At 39.7% G+C, this 16,694-nt stretch overlaps 1 protein-coding gene across 41 annotated transcripts in view; it reads right to left on the reverse strand.

The window, feature by feature from the left end:
• Positions 1-16,694, reverse strand: part of LOC147374462 (uncharacterized) — a 441,112-nt gene that overhangs the window by 64,246 nt on the left and 360,172 nt on the right. The gene's annotated exons all lie outside the window — the stretch shown is intronic.

Below are 16,694 nucleotides of genomic sequence, written 5' to 3' on the forward strand. Positions count from 1 at the left end.
TATGATCCAGCCATCCCACTCTGAGCATATATCCAGACAAAATTATAATTCAAAAAGATACATACACCTCTATGTTCATTGCAGCACTATTCACAATAGCCAAGACATGGAAGCTGCCTCAATGTCCATCAACAGATAAATGGATAAAGAAGATGTGCTACATATATACAATGGAATACTAGTCAGTCATAAAAAGAACAAAATAGTGTCATTTGCAGCAGCATTGATACAACTAGAAATTATCATACTAAGTGATGGAAGTCAGAAGGAGAAAGATAAATACCATATGACATAACTTATATGTGAATCTAAAATATAAAATGAACATTTCCACAAAACAGAAACAAACTCACAGAGAACAGGCTTGTGGTTGCCAAGGGGAAGAGGGTGGGGAAGGGATGGAGTGGGAGTTTGGAATTAGCAGATGTAAACTATTATATGAAATGGATAAACAACAAAGTCCTACTGTATAACATAGAGAACTATATTCAATATCCTGTGATAAACCATAATGGAAAAGAATATGAATATATATATATGTATCGTAACTGAATCATTTTGCCAATCAGCAAAAATTAACACATTGTAAATCAACTATAGGTCAACAACATAAATTTTAAAAATTAGACACATGGTCATAATATTCCCAGTATTAAAAAGGAAACTTGCTAGTAAGATTTGACAGAATGAACTTTATAATATATGATCCAAAATCCCCCTTTTGTTTTCCCACAGAGCATTTTAGTGCAATTTCTTTTTCAGGAAATGTCACCTCACTGAATTTCACAGAGTCATCAAGGGAACAATAAGATACTGCATGCTCATCAGTGGGGTATTCCCAAGCTAGTTCAGCAGCCACTATTTTCAACTGAACATTGGTGTCTCTGGGGTGGGGGTGCGGGGACAAAACAGTTTTGATTTATTTAGACATATTTGCCTGTCTTATCCAAGACTTGTGAGATTCAGTCTCCATATGTGCCTTCACCTTTCCTTCTGCACCAAGCCCAATCACAAATGCTCTGTTTCTGTTATTTATCTTCCTAATCGAGTTATATATGTCCTCCCATCTGTCATGAAAATAACACAGTCACTTAGCCTTCTTTTTCAGCTGTGCCTTGGTCACACTGCCGTTGGTGTTATAACCGTCCTGGTTTTCTTTACTTTATCTGAACTCTTAGAAAATATGCTCACACTATTTGCCACGTTAAAAGGTCAACCAGCTCTATCTTCCCATAAAGGACACCAGTTAATCCACAGGCAGAGACAAAGAACTCTGCTATTAATACCATTCCCAATTCCAGCACTGAAGGTGCATTTTTACATCATGACATGTGGAAGGCTGCAACAATGGATAATGACCGTGAGCTGTAAATCATGGTTGCCAACATCTGTCATAAGAGATAGTGAGTACATCGGTGGATCATCTCAACCCTATCCACCTACTAAGAAGTTCCTCAGACCATATAAAGATGAAAAAATAAATTTGAAAGTATGTTAGGACTCATGCAATAGATACTCTTGGGCTTAGGTATACCCTATTTCCTTTTAGAATTAGGACTCCAAGAAAGAAAAAAATCTACAATTTCTTTTTCATTAGTAACTCTGGGAGATTTTGATCATATACCTGTTAACATAGGACAACACCAAAAGAGGGTGAGGCCTTCTCCTTTTGCATGGAACACAGTGAAGCACAGAAAGGATGCCACATCACACAACTCCAGGGCAACTGAGCAGCTGTGTTTTGTGGCCTTCCCGAGTCCTAGGCACTGATGTAAAAAGGTCCAGTGGCAGCCAGACCCGTCAAGAGAAGAGCAAGGTTAATACAGGTGGTGCTGCCTGGCAGGGCCCCAAGGTACCCATCTAAAACTGGAGTGCCAAACAGATACCTTGGCTCCAGACTAACCTGTGCACCTGTAATACGGACATTTATACAGATCCTTCGGATTTTTAGATGCTCGTGAAATATAACTGGCAGCATCTACCACTCCCCACCCCCACTTCTCGGGCTTAAATGATTAACTCACCCTGGCAAAATGTTTCTTCAAGTCAGTTCTAATTCGCATGTCAATGGCAGCATACAGGTTAGAAGCAGCCTGTGGAAAGCTGGGCAGAAGATCAAGTTCCTTCTAATGAAAGCCTAATGGTACCCTCCAACCCCAGAGGAAATCAATTCCAAATCAGCGGTGTGAACTGATGTGTTTAATGAAGCTGTTGCTGATGTTTTCAGAAGGACGTGTCGGTCATTAGGATGCTGCCAGCTTTCCTAGATACTGCAGACGATTCTTCTAAATATTTCTGGACTTAAAAGGGAATAGTTTTCCAAATGTTAACTGTTACTTGCAGATAACCTAGGATACCTAAGCTTTTTGAATAAAATTAATTCATTGAGATTATTTTATGTAAAGCATCCAAGAGACCTGGAAAATGCAGGTAGTTGACCACAAAAGTCTCTTCTATTTTCTTCATTTAATACTGAATTCTTTAAGTATACCCACATAATTCACTTGCATGGCAGAGATCTTTCACTTTATTAGCTAGTCTTTATATTTTTATCTGGGCTTCCCTAGTGGCTCAGTAGTAAAGAATTTGCCTGCCAATACAGGAGACGCAGGTTTGATCCCTGGTTTGGGAAGATCCCCTGCAGAAGGAAATGGCAACCCATTCCAGTATTCTTGCCTGGAAAATCCCATGGACAGAGGAGCCTGGCTACAGTCCATGGGGTCACAAAAGAGTTGGACACAACTTAGCAAAAAACAACAACAATAACAATATTTTTATTTTAAAAGACTTGGGAAAAGTCCTCATATTTCTCTGAATACTCTCAAGTCTTGGATTGTCCCATTCATCTTCCTGATATTTCACAGCCAAATTCAGTATAATTTGTAGAACCATTTTTGAAGGTATTCATTTCATGAGTATGTCTATTCTAAGAAAAACTAACAAGTATTAACTGTTCATTAAATGGCACTTTTTTAAAAATCCAAATTTTTACTGAGTAAAGATATTTTTTCCCAAGCACTTTAGGAAGTAGTGAAAGAATTTATAGGAAAAACAAAAAGGCTGAATAAAGAAGGAATCAGGGTAGGATCAGGGCTTCGTTGGAGACTATTAAAACCTTTATGGACTGGTGTTGCAGCAGTAACATCTTGTGTTACTGCATAAGGCATGTCATCCTCAAGAATTCTAAAGCAAAATATTTAGTTTGCAGGTATCTGAATAGACCTTGATGTCTTAACAGTGAAGCCCTCATGATACCAGTTAGTGTTCAAAGTGTCTGTAATTCACTTGGGCTGGTAATACTAATATATATGCCACTTCTAGTAAGCAGAAATGAATGCTCATTAGCTCTCCAGATTCAAGGTGTCCTGCCTAGGTCTGAATTCTGACTCTGCTGGTTAATAGAAAAATATATTAGCCCCTATTTTCCTTTGCTTTCTCAATTTTAAATTGTAATAATTACAGCACTTACAAAATCAGATTGTTAACATTGTTGCTATACCTAAGATACTGCAAACATTACTTGGCACAGAATAAGCTTTATAAAGCATTAGCTTTCTATGCTGTGCTTAGTCACTCAGGGGTGTCTGACTCTTTGTAACCCCATGGACTACAGCCAGCCAGGCTCCTCTATCCATGGGGATTCTCCAGGCAAGAATATTGGAGTGGTTTCTATGCCCTCCTCCATGGGATCTTGCCAACCCAGAGATCAGACCCAGGTCTTCTGCATTGCAGATGGATTCTGTACCAACTTGGGTTACCAGGGAAACCCAAGAATATTGGAGTGGGTGGCCTATCGCTTCTCTAGGGATTCTTCCCAACCCAAGTATTGAATCAAGGTCTCCTGCAGTGCAGGGGGATTTTTTACCAGCGGAGCTACCAGAGAAGCCCAGCTTTCTATGATTAAGACACAATTAAAATACAATAAAATATCATATATCATCCCACAACCTAAGGAGGAGAACCAAAAATAAAGGTAATTCCAAAAATAATAACTATTGATCCATGATAATAATCCCTGAGGGTTGGGTTTTGTTGTTGTTGTTGTTTTTTAAAATAAGTATACAAACAATAAGTGCTTCAGAGGGTGTGGAGAAAAGGGAATCCTCCTATGCTGTCAATGGGAATGTAAACTGGTATAAACCCTGTGAAGAAGAGTATCAGTCAGTTCAGTTCAGTTCAGACTCTCAGTCATGTCCGACTCTGCAACCCCATGAATCGCAGCACGCCAGGCCTCCCCGTCCATCACCAACTCCAGGAGTTCACTCAGGCTCACATCCATCTAGTCGGTGATGCCATCCAGCCATCTCATCCTCTATGGTCCCCTTCTCCTCCTGCCCCCAATCCCTCCCAGCATCAGAGTCTTTTCCAATGAGTCAACCATTCACATGAGGTGGCCAAAGCACTGGAGTTTCAGCTTTAGCATCATTCCTTCCAAAGAAATCCCAGGGCTGATCTCCTTCAGAATGGACTGGGTGGATCTCCTTGCAGTCCAAGGGACTCTCAAGAATCTTCTCCAATACCACAGTTCAAAAGCATCAATTCTTTGGTGCTGAGCTTTCTTGACAGTCCAACTATCACATCCATACATGACCACAGGAAAAACCATAGCCTTGACTAGACACACCTTTGTTGGCAAAGTGATGTCTCTGCTTTTGAATATGCTATCTAGGTTGGTCATAACTTTACTTCCAAGGAGTAAGCATCTTTTAATTTCATGGCTGCAGTCATCATCTGCAGTGATTTTGGAGCCCCAAAAACATAAAGTCTGATACTGTTTCCACTGTTTCCCCATCTATTTCCCATGAAGTGATGGGACCGGATGCCATGATCTTCGTTTTCTGAATATTGAGCTTTAAGCCAACTTTTTCACTCTCCTCTTTCACTTTCATCAAGAGGCTTTTTATTTCCTCTTTACTTTCTGCCATAAGAGTGGTGTCATCTGCATATATGAGGTTATTGATATTTTTCCCAGCAATCTTGATTCCAGCTTGTGCTTCTTCCAGTCCAGCGTTTCTCATGATGTACTCTGCATATAAGTTAAATAAACAGGGTGACAATATACAGCCTTGATGTACTCCTTTTCCTATTTGGAACCAGTCTGTTGTTCCATGTCCAATTCTAACTGTTGCTTCCTGACCTGCATATAGGTTTCTCAAGAGGCAGGTCAGGTGGTCTGGTATTCCCATCTCTTGAAGAATTTTCCACAGTTTATTGTGATCCACACAGTCAAAGGATTTGGCATAGTCAATAAAGCAGAAATAGATGTTTTCCTGGAACTCTTGCTTTTTTGACCTGGCAATTTTTCAAATTGCTAGCGGACATTGGCAATTTGATCTCTGGTTCCTCTTCTTTCCTAAAACCAGCTTGAACATCTGGAAGTTCACAGTTCACATATTGCTGAAGCCGGGCTTGGAGAATTTTGAGCATTATTTTACTAGCATGTGAGGTGAGTGCAATTGTGCAGTAGTTTGAGCATTCTTTGGCATTGCCTTTCTTTGGGATTGGAATGAAAAGTGACCTTTACCAGTCCTGTGGCCACTGCTGAGTTTTCCAAATTTGCTGGCATATTGAGTGCAGCACTTTCACAGCATCATCTTTTAGGATTTGAAATAGCTCAACTGGAATTCTATCACCTCCACTAGCTTTCTTCATAGTGATGCTTTCTAAGGCCCACTTGACTTCACATTCCAGGATGTCTGGCTCTAGGTGAGTGATCACACCATCGTGATTATCTTGGTCATGAAGATCTTTTTTGTACAGTTCTTCTGTGTATTCTTGCCACCTCTTCTTAATATCTTCTGCTTCTGTTAGATCCATACCATTTCTGTCCTTTATCAAGCCTATCTTTGCATGAAATGTTCCCTTGGTAGCTCTAATTTTCTTGAAGAGATCTCTAGTCTTTCCCATTCTGTTGTTTTCCTCTATTTCTTTGCATTGATCACTGAGGAAGCCTTTCTTATCTCTTCTTGCTATTCTTTGGAACTCTGCATTCAGATGCTTCTATCTTTCCTTTTCTCCTTTGCTTTTGACTTCTCTTCTTTTCACAGCTATTTGTAAGGCCTTCCCAGACAGCCATTTTGCTTTTTTGCATTTCTTTCCATGGGGATGGTCTTGATCCCTGTCTCCTGTACAATGTCACGAACCTCCATCCATAGTTCATCAAGCACTCTATCTATCAGATCTATTTCTCAGTTCCACTGTATAATCATAAGGGATTTGATTTAGGTCATACCTGAATGGTCTAGTGGTTTTCCCTACTTTCTTCAATTTAAGTCTGAATTTGGCAATAAGGAGTTCATGATTTGAGCCACAGTCAGCTCCTGGTCTTGTTTTTGCTGACTGTATAGAGCTTCTCCATCTTTGGCTGCAAAGAATATAATCAATCTGATTTCAGTGTTGACCATCTGGTGATGTCCATGTAGAGAGTCTTCTCTTGTGTTGTTGGAAGAGGGTGTTTGCTCTGACCAGTGCATTTTCTTGGCAAAACTCATTAGCCTTTGCCCTGCTTCATTCCGTATTCCAAGGCCAAATTTGCCTGTTACTCCAGGTGTTTCTTGACTTCCTACTTTTATATTCCTGTCCCTTATAATGAAAAGGACATCTTTTTTGGGTGTTACTTCTAAAAGGTCTTGTAGGTCTTCATTGAACCGTTCAACTTCAGCTTCTTCAGCGTTACTGGTTGAGGCATAGACTTGGATTACTGTCATATTGAATGGTTTGCCTTGGAAATGAACAGAGATCATTCTGTCATTTTTGAGATTGCATCCAAGTACTGCATTTTGGACTCTTTTGTTGACCATGATGGCTACTCCATTTCTTCTGAGGGATTCCTGCCCACAGGAGTAGATATAATGGTAATCTGAGTTAAATTCACCCATTCCAGTCCATTTTAGTTCGCTGATTCTTAGAATGTCAACGTTCACCGTTTCCATCTCCTGTTTGACCACTTCCGATTTGCCTTGATTCATGGACCTGACATTCCAGGTTCCTATGCAATATTGCTCTTTACAGCATCAGACCTTGCTTCTATCACCAGTCACATCCACAACCGGGTATTGTTTTTGCTTTGGCTCCATCCCTTCATTCTTCCTGGAGTTATTTCTCCACTGATCTCCAGTAGCATATTGGGCAATTACTGACCTGGGGAGTTCCTCTTTCAGTATCCTATCATTTTGCCTTTTAATACTGTTCACAATGTTCTCAAGGCAAGAATACTGAAGTGGTTTGCCATTCCCTTCTCCAGTGGACCACATTCTGTCAGCCCTCTCTACCATGACCCGCCCATCTTGGGTGGCCCCACGGGCATGGCTTAGTTTCATTGAGCTAGACAAGGCTGTGGTCCTAGTGTGATTAGATTGAACAGTACGGAGGTTCCTTAAAAAACTAAAAGTAAAACTACCATACGATCCAGCAATCCTACTCCTGGGCATATAGCTGGAGAAAACCATAATCCAAAAGAATAAATGCACCTCAGTATTAACTGCAGCACTGTTTACAATAGCCAAGACATGAAATCCACCTAAATGTCCATCAACAGATGAATTAATAAAGAAGATTTGGTACATTTATACAGTGGGATAATACTCAGAAATAAAAAGAATGAAATAATGCCATTTGCAGCAACATGGATGGACCTGGAAATGACCATACCCAGTGAAGTCAGTCAAAAAGAGAAAGACAAATACCATATGATATGATTTATATGTGGAATATGAAAAAAAAAGATACGAATGAACTTATTTACCAAACAGAAACAAACTCACAGACTTAGACAATAAACTTATGGTTACCAGAAAAGAAATGTGGGTGGGGGGTGGGGGGCCAGTGGGGAGGTGTGATAAATTAGGAGCCTGAGATTGACATATACACACTCCTATATATAAAATATATAGTCGCAAGGACCTACTGCCTAGTACAGGGAATGGTACTCAATCGTCTGTAATGACCTATATGGGGAAAAAATATCTGAAAAAGAACAGATATATGTATATGTATAATTAAATCACTTTGCTCTATACCTAAAACTATACACAATGATATAAATCAACTGTGCTCCATTGTAAAATTTTTTTTTAATAATTTAAAAATTAAAATAGTAAAAGTTGCAAAATGTTGATGAAAAACTCAATGGTCTAAATAAATGGAAAGCTATTTCCTGTTAAAGACTAGGAGGAATCAGTATGTTTAATATGTTTGCTCTTCCCATTTAATCTAAAGATTCAATATAATCTCACTCAAAATCTCAGCAAATGATTCTAGGTTTCAACAAACTCATTCTAAAGTTTATGTGGAGATGCAAAAGACCCAGAATCGTCAAAATAATACAGAAGAAGAATATAGTTGGAAGACTGATGCTACCCACTTTAAGATTTCACTACAAAGCTACAGTTATCAAGACTAGTAATGGTGACTGCTGTTGCTGCTGCTAAGTCACTTCAGTTGTGTCCAACTCTGTGAGACTCCATAGATGGGAGTCCACCAGGCTACTCTATCCCTGGGATTCTCCAGGCAAGAATACTGGAGTGGGTTGCCATTTCCTTCTCCAATGCATGCACGCATGCTAGGTCATTTCAGTCATGTCTGACTCTGTGCAACTCCATGGACAGCAGCCCACCAGGCTCCTCTGTCCACAGGATTCTGCAAGCAAGAATACTAGAGTGGGTTGCCATTTCCTTCTCCAAGTAACGGTGAAAGAATATACAAATGGCCCAGCAGTCCATTCCACTCCTGGGCATATACCCAGAGAAAACCATAGTTCAAAAAGATACATGCACCTCGTTTTTTATAGCAGCACTATTTACAATAGCCTGGACATAGAAGCCAACCTAAATGTCCATCAACAGAGGAATGGATAAAGAAGATGTGATGCAATGAAATATTACTCATCCGTAAAAAGGAATGAAATTGGGTCATTTGTAGGGAAAAAGATGAACCTATACTATCATATGGAGTGAAGTAAGTCTGAAGAGAAAAGCAAATATAATATATTAATGTATATATGTGTAATCTAGAAAAATGGCATTGATAGTCTTATTTGCAAAGCAGAAATAGAGACAGTGACATAGAGAACAAATATATGGATACCAAGGGGGAAGGGGGGTAATAGGAATTGGGGTACTGGGATTGACACATGTACACTACTGACACTATGTATAAAATAGATAACTAATGAGAACACTACTCAATGTACAGGACAACGAACACTACTCAGTGCACTGTGATGACCTGAATGGGAAGGAAGTCCAAAAGGGAGTGCATATGTGTATCTGTATGGCAGCACAGTAGAAACTAATACAACACTGTCAAGCAACTATACTCCAAAAAAAAAGTGATTTCAAAAAAAGAATAGACAAATAATGACCCTCCTACACTGTTGGTGGGAACATAAATTGGACTAGCAACTGTGGCGAACAGTATGGAGCTTCCTTAAAAAACTAAAAATAGAGCTACCATATAATCCACCAATCGCACTCCTGGGTATATATCAGAGAGAAACATGATTTGGAAGGATACATGCACCTCAATGTTCATAGTAGAGCTGTATAAAATAGCTAAGTCGTGGAAGCAACCTAAATGTTCACCAAAAGATGAAATGATAAAGAAGATGTGGTCTAGGGTACTCTTTCTACCCACTTCTGATGTCTATCTCAGAAGCTTTCTCTATCTCCTTTATACTTTAATAAAACTTTATTACACAAAAGCTCTGAGCAATCAAGCCTTGTCTCTGGCCCCAGATTGAATTCTTCTCCTCCGGAGGCCAAGAATCCCAGCGTCTTTGTATGATTCAGCAACAACCTTTCATCTTGGGGGCTCATCTGGGATTCTTCAGGACAAGATGGGAGCTAACAATTCCAGCCTCACTCCTTTGAACTGTATCCTGAAAAACTGGGATAGATTTGATCTCCAGAGCTTAAAGAAGACACACCTGGTCTTCCTATGTGTACTGCGGGGCCAGAGTATCCATTGGAGGACGGCAAATGGTGGCCAGTTGGAGAGTCTCTTAAGTATAATACTGTTTTACAATTAGACTGGTTTTGTAAAGAACAAGGTTCTGTAAAGAACAAGGGAAATAGGTAGAAGTAGCATATGTGTTGCCCTTTTTCTCGCTGCGAAATATGCCAGACTTATGTCCTAAGGGTATAGATTTGGGCGTGAAACCTTCAGCTCCCTCCTGTCCTCCTTGTTTGCTAGTTGAGATGGAGGACAGGAGACAAGAGATAAAGAAAAGCAGGTTTCTCCAATCTACCTCTGGGATCATATGTGCAGAACAACCAGAGAGACTGAGGAACAGCCACACAAGCTGTTGCCTCTTCATGAAACACCCACCAGGAGAAATAATCAGTATATGAGAGTTAATAAGCCTTTTTCTAATCAAGAAATACAAAGAATCAAGGAGGATCTGGGAGACTATTTAGAGGACCCAGAAAAAAATATATTAGAGCTTTTAAAGGTGTTACTCTGCTTTATGACCTTACTTGGAAAGATGTGATGTATATCTTGGGACAAACGCTAACTCCCAACTCAAAGAGTCAAATTTTGGGAAAAGCGGTTGCTTATAGAATGAATGGCTTGGTAATGAATCAGTAGGGAAGAGGGAGAATGAGATAACCGCCCTCCCCACTGGAACGCAAGCCATCCCAATTACAGAACCAGACTGGAACTACAACACAGCTAAAGGAAGATGGGATCAGAGTAATTTTGTCAGATGTATTCTTGAAGGACTCAGGGAGGTGCATGCTAAGCCTTTAAACTATGGCAAATTGGCAAACATAGAACAGGAAGAGAAGGAAGCTCCTGGTAAATTCCTAGATAGACTGAGAGAAGCCCTTCACAGATTCACTGAGATTGATCCTGAAAGTGAAGAGGGAAAAGTGATCTTAAAAGATAGATTTCTCACTCAGTTGGCTCCAGATATCCGCCATAAGCTATTAAAATGGGCGTATGGACCAAATCAGTCTTTAGATAATCTGTTACAACTGGCTCAGACAGTCTATTATGGTAGGGAATATGAGGAAAAGAAAGAAAGGCAGAAAAAGACAAAGGAACAGGCGCAAGCCCTCTCAATGGCTATGAGAACCATTCTTCAGTTCAGTTCAGTTCATTTCAGTCGCTCAGTCGTGTCCAACTCTTTGCGACCCCATGAATCACAGCATGCCAGGCCTCCCTGTCCATCACCAACTTCCGGAGTTCACCCAGACTCACGTCCATCGAGTCAGTGATGCCATCCAGCCAACCATTCTTAAAAGGCCTGAAGAAAAATGCCCAGAGGGACCCAGGTGAAAAGAAATGGGCATGCTATTACTGTGGAAAGGAGGGAGACCTCAAGCGGAATTGCCCTCAGGCATCTAAGCCGCACCCAGCTCCATGTCCTATCTGCAAAAGACCGTACTGGAAGAGAGACTGCTCCCAGAGGTATAGGTTTCAGGGGTCGGACTCTCAAAACAATCAGGACTGAAGGTGCCTGGGGGTCCCCACACAAGCTCCCATCCTAATTACACCCGAGGAACCCTGGGTATTAATAACTGTGGGGGGCCAATCCGTCGATTTCCTTTTAGATACTGGGACAACTTACTCCGTGCTTACTGAAGCCCCTGGCCCACTTTCTTCCTGATCCGCTTCCATAATGGACTGTCTGGACAAGCCAAAAGATGGGCCTGATAATCTATATGAGCCTACTTCTGCTGACTCCAAAAATCCTGAGTCTGCCGTTTGGCCTTCCTGTCCTGGGCCCACTCCTATGCTGCATTTCATAATTGGTCTAACTGCTGGGTCTGTGGAGCGCTCCCCTCTTCATCAGTGGAAGGCTTCCCATGGTGGACATCTCCACTTCAAGGAAAAGACTTTCTCCAAATCTGCAAATACCTTCGACAACAATCGCATGTGATGCCTCTTCTTAAATTGATGACATCTAACAACCCTAAAATAGACTAGTGCAACATTTTGTACTTTAACTATGGACATAATGTGACTTTTCATTTTGGTTTTAACTTGTTTTAATGACTATTTTGCCTTACCTCTGTAACTGTATAATGGGGTTTTCTAATCGTCTAAAAGCTTTTAAGTTACAAATAGTTGTCCATGCTCCTACGAGTGCCACAGCCTCCTCCAACTATTACTTGGGGCCCCTGGATCAGAGACCCTCAATATAAGGGTTAGGAGAATATGTTGCCTCAACAATTTAGGGACCACACCCCTAAACAGAAGGAAGTAGTTATGGAACTAAAAACGACGCCCCATTCCCTTGGTGACATAATTCTCCTAAAAGAAAAGGGGGGAATGAGAGAGTCATTTCCTAGGCAGGTTGATAAGAAGTCTAGGGGTCCCCAAGGAGAGAGGGGTCTGGAATCCTCAAGGAGGAAGAAAGGACAAACTTTTTTTCCCTCTACATTCCTTAGGATTATATAACAATAATGTATCCTGCCTGAGGACAGTCTCTGGATTAAACCTTCTGGCTAATTCTGTTATCTTAAAATGTAAATTATGGGAGTAGGTCTGGTGAGGTCTTTACAACCTCCAGACATTCTTTGGATTCATTGGAGAGTATATAACTCCATTGCTAACACTAAGCAAGTGGGTACTCTTTCTACCCCCTTCTGACGTCTATGTCAGAAGCTTTCTCTATCTCCCTTATACTTTAATAAAACTTTATTACACATACACACAAAAGAAGATATGGTCCATATATAAAATGGAATATTACTTAGTATAAAAAGGAATGAAATACGCCATTTGAAGTATCATGAATAGTTTTAGAGATTATTATACTAAGTGAAATAAGCAAAACAGAGAAAGACAAATATCATATGATACTGTATGTATATGGAATCTAAAAAAATGATACAAATGAATATATTCACAAGACAGGAATGGATTCACAGACATAGAAACAACTTTATGGTTACCAAAGGGGAAAGGGATAAATTAGGAGTTGGGGATTCAAATATACACACTACTATATACAAATGGCTCAATGATAAATATACACACTACTATACATAAATGGCTCAATGATAAAGGGTCCAGCTACCAATGCAGGATGACAACCAACTCCTATATTCTTGCCTGGGAAATCCCATGGACAGAGGACCCTGGGGAGCTATAGCCCATGGGGTAGCAAAAGAGTTGGCCATGACTTAGCAACCAAACAAAAACAACAATATATACAAAATAGATAACCAACAAAGACATACTGTATAGCACAGGGTCCTATACTCAATATCTTATAATAACCTATAATGACAGAAAATGTACAAAAAGAATATTTATGTATATATAATAAAATCACTTTGTTGTATATATTAAAGTAACAAAACATTGTAAATCAACTATATTTCAATTTTTAAAAAATCTAAAGTTTGTTTTAAAAAAACCTGATGCTTAACTGGGGCCAAGAAAGTAATAATATTTAGTTATATTAACAAGATATCTAACCTTATTATTGAAGCTTTTAAAATCAAGAATAACTGCTGAGTTTTTAAAAATTAGGTTTATGGACAATAGAATGGGAAAGACTAGAGATCTTTTCAAGAAAATTGGAGATACCAAGGGAAAATTTCATGCAAAGATGAGCACAATAAAGGGGAGAAACATCAAGGACCTAACAAAAGCAGAAGATTAAGAAGAGGTGGCAAGAATACACAGAAGAACTATACAGAAAAGTTTTAATGACCCGGATAACCACATGGTATGGTCACTCACCTAGAGCCAGACATCCTGGACTGTGAAATCAAGTGGGCCATAGGAACCATTACTAAAAACAAAGCTAATGGACGTGATGGAATTCTAGCTGATACATTTCAAGCCCTAAAAGATGATGCTGTATAAGTGGTACAGTCATCATGCCAGCAAATTTGGAAAACTCAGCAGTGGCCACAGAACTGGAAAAGTCCAGTTTTCATTCCAATCCTAAAGAAGGGCAATGCCAAAGAATGTTCAAACTGCCACACAATTGCACTCATTTCACACGCTACCAAGGTAATGTGTAAGCCAAGAACTTCCAGATGTACAATCTGGATTTACAAAAGGCTGAGGAACCAGAGATCAAATTGCCACAATCCATTGGACCATAGAAAAAGCAAGGGAATGCAAAAAAGAAGAAAATATCTACTTCTGTTTAATTGACTACACTAAAGCCTTTGACTGTGTGGATAACAAGAAACTGGAAAATTCTTAAACAGATGGAGATACTAGACCACCTTACCTGCCTCATGAGGAGCCTGTACACAGACCAAGAAGCAACAGTTAGAACCAGACATGGAACAATGGACTGGTTTCAAATTGGGAAAGGAGTATATCAAAGCTGTATATAATCATCCTGCTTATTTATTCTGTGCAGAGTACATCATGTGAAATGCTGGGCTGGATGAAGCACAAACTGGAATCAAGACAGCCAGGTGAAATATCAATAACCCTAGATATGCAGATGACATCACCCTTATGGCAGAAAGCAAAGACGAACTAAAGAGCCTCTTGATGAAAGTGAAAGAGGACAGTGAAAAAGCTGGCTTAAAATTCAACATTCAACAAACTAAAATGTTGGCAGCTGGTCCCATCACTTCATGGCAAATAGATGGGGAAACAGTGGAAGCAGTGACAGACTCTATTTTTTTCAGCTCCAAAATCACTGAGGATGGGGACTGCAGCCATGAAATTAAAAGACCCTTGCTCCCTGGAAGAAAAGCTATGACCAACCTAGACAGCATATTAAAAAAGCAGAGACATCACTTTGCCAACAAAGCTGCATAATGGTTTTTCTATTAGTCATGTACGATTTTGAGAGTTGGACCATAAAGAAGGCAGAATGTGAAAGAATTGATGATTTCGAACTGTGGAGCTGGAGAAGACTCTTGACAGTCCCTTGAATTGCAAGGAGATCAAACAAGTCAATCCTAAAGGAAATCAACCTTGAATATTCATTGGAGGAACTGATGCTGAAGCTCCAATACCTTGGCCACATGATGTGAAGAGCCGACTCATTAGAAGACCTTGATGCTTGGAAAGGTTTAGTGCAGGAAGAAAAGGGGGCAATAGAGGATGAGATGGTTGGATGGCATCATTGACTCAATGGACTTGAGTTTGAGCAAACTCTGGGAGATACTGAAACACAGGGAAGCTTGCTGTGCTGCAGTTCATGTGATGGCAAAGAATCAGACAGGACTTTGTCACTGAACAACATTTGAAGTATAATATCCATAGATTAAAATTCCTAATATTTTATAGGACTCAGAGAATTTTAAGAAATGTATGAAGCTTGCTAATTATGAACACATTAAAGATATGGAATAGTTTCAACACCACAGACATTTCTCTTCTGACACTTGATAGTCAATTTTCCCAACATTCCTGCTGCTGCTGCTGCTGCTAAGTCACTTCAGGTGTGTCCGACTCTGTTCGACCCCATAGACAGCAGCCCACCAGGCTCCCCTATCCCTGAGATTCTCCAGGCAAGAACACTGGAGTGGTTTGCCATTTCCTTCTCCACAACATCCCTACCATCTGGCAATCAATGATCTGATGTTTTCACCCATGGTTTTGCTTTATCCAGAACAAATGGAATTATACTGTATATAGTGGATATTTTTGAAATACATTCCTATAATTTTATTTATGAATTGTTGTTGTTCAGTCACACAGTCATTTCTGGCTCTTTTTGACCCCATGGACTGCAGCACGTCAGGCTTCCCTGTCCTTCACTGTCTCCAGAGTTCTTTTTTTGTTTTTGAGGACCCCATTGTGTGGTTGTACCACAATTTGTCCATTCACTAGTTGACAAATATTTGGAATGTGTCCAGATTCCAGCTTTTTATAAATAATCTACAAATATTTGTGTATAATTATGCTTTCATTTTGGAGGGTAAATATTTAAGAATAAAAAATATGAGTTGTATGGTAAATGCATATGTAACTACTAGAATTTTCCCAACTGTTTTCTCAAGTGGCTATATCACTTTGAATTCACACCATCAGTGTATGAGAATTATAGTTACTGTGTATTTCTGCCAAAAAGAGACAAGACAAACAGATACATTACATGGAATACAGAACCCAGAAATATACCAACACAAATATTAGCTGATCTTTAACAAATGAGCAGACAATTCACTGGAAAAAGGAATGTCTTTCAACAAGTGGCACTGGAATGACAGGACATACGCATGCACACTTAGTGATGTTTCTAAATATATCACCAAGCATAATCCATGAAAGAACAAAATGGCAATTTGGACTTTATTAAAATTAAAATCCCTACTCTTCGAAGACATTGTTAAGAGAATGAAAAGACTAACCATAGGCAGAAAGTAAATATTTACAAAACACGTATCTAAAAACTGACTTCCCTGGTGGCTCAGACAGTAAGGAGTCTGCCTGCAATGCAGGATCCCCCAGTTGGGGGATCTCCCCAACCCAGGGAGAAGGAAATGGCAACCCACTCCAGTATTCTTGCCTGAAAAATCCAATGGACGGAGGAGACTGGCAGGCTACAGTCCATGGGGTCACAAAGAGTCAGACATGACTGAGTGACTTCGCTTCACTTCAAAAACTGACTTGTATCTAAAAAATCCAAAATATACTTAAATTTCAACAATAAGAAACAAGACAATTTTAAACAGTGCAAAAGATCTGTACACATGCCTAGCCAAAGCAGATATAGATACGGCAAACAAACATATGAAAGGATCCTTAACATCATAGAT

Source organism: Bos grunniens, chromosome 4 (genome assembly GCF_055505025.1).
Source record: "Bos grunniens cultivar Pamir isolate PY7600 chromosome 4, Bosgru_T2T1.0, whole genome shotgun sequence".
Classification (NCBI taxonomy): Eukaryota; Metazoa; Chordata; class Mammalia; order Artiodactyla; family Bovidae; genus Bos; species Bos grunniens.